The sequence below is a fragment of the Poecile atricapillus genome, chromosome 1 (genome assembly GCF_030490865.1).
Source record: "Poecile atricapillus isolate bPoeAtr1 chromosome 1, bPoeAtr1.hap1, whole genome shotgun sequence".
Classification (NCBI taxonomy): domain Eukaryota; kingdom Metazoa; phylum Chordata; class Aves; order Passeriformes; family Paridae; genus Poecile; species Poecile atricapillus.
In genome coordinates, this window is record NC_081249.1 from 103,533,357 (window position 1) to 103,534,390 (window position 1,034).

At 54.5% G+C, this 1,034-nt stretch overlaps 2 non-coding genes across 2 annotated transcripts; one reads left to right on the top strand and one right to left on the bottom strand.

The window, feature by feature from the left end:
* Window positions 1–391: 391 nt before the first annotated feature.
* TRNAP-AGG (transfer RNA proline (anticodon AGG)) lies at window positions 392–463 on the top strand. The gene has a single exon. It is a non-coding gene; the product is annotated as a tRNA-Pro (tRNA).
* Window positions 464–701: 238 nt separating this feature from the next.
* On the bottom strand, window positions 702–773 carry TRNAP-UGG (transfer RNA proline (anticodon UGG)). The gene has a single exon. It is a non-coding gene; the product is annotated as a tRNA-Pro (tRNA).
* Window positions 774–1,034: the final 261 nt, after the last annotated feature.

Here is a 1,034-nt window from a genome sequence, read left to right on the forward strand (position 1 = left end):
CGAAGCGAGCTGTGACAGTACAATTCCTGAGCAAGAGGGTACATGCAATGGGCGCAGGGAGGTGTGAGGGCAGAAAGGACTTGTAGAAGTGGGTGCAAGCAGAAGTGAATGCAGGGGTGAGTGCTAAACGGGAAAAATGCTCGCAGAAGTAGGTGTGAGTGCAGAAAAGAGTCTGCAGAAGTGGATGCAAGGTATGGAAGAGGCTCGGTAGCTGCCGGGGCGCGTACGAGGAGTTAAAAAGGCTGCATGGCAGGTGACATCACGGCGGGATGGCTCTGGCCTGAGGCTGCCAGGGGAGCTCCGGCACAGAGCGCACGCGCAAGCCCTGCCCATAGCACAGTGACGTCATCCTGCCGGGATAGACTGCGGGCGAGTATATGTCCCAGTAGCTGGCTCGTTGGTCTAGGGGTATGATTCTCGCTTAGGGTGCGAGAGGTCCCGGGTTCAAATCCCGGACGAGCCCATTTTGGATTTGTTTACCCCTCGCCGTGCACAAGCATATCGGGGGAGTGGTTTATATTTTTCCCAGCCTCACCGCGATTTGCCACTTCAGACATAGGCCTTCTCCCTGGAAAACGAAAGTACACCTGGGGGAGTGTGCATGGGAAGGGAATACGGAGAGCGGGGGCGAGTGGGAAAGCAAAAGAGAGAGGAGAGGAATTTTAAACAGGAAAAAGGAAGGGGGAAAAAAAAGAAAAAAAGGGCTCGTCCGGGATTTGAACCCGGGACCTCTCGGACCCAAACCGAGAATCATACCCCTAGACCAACGAGCCGCCTGGTAGTAAGCCTCTCGAAAGACCTTCATCTGAATAGCCTGGGCGGGGCCGCGGACGAAGAGGCGTTTCGTGTGTCTCTCTGCATTCAAAATCGCAGAATCCCAGATTCTAGAGAGACTTTCCACTAGACCTGGCTGCTCCGAGCCTCAGACTGGCACAGCTTCCTTGGGAAACCTCTGCCAGGGCTTTAACACCCTCACAGCTAAAAATTTCTGCTCAATATCCCATCTAACCCTACCCTCTGGCAGCAGAAAGACA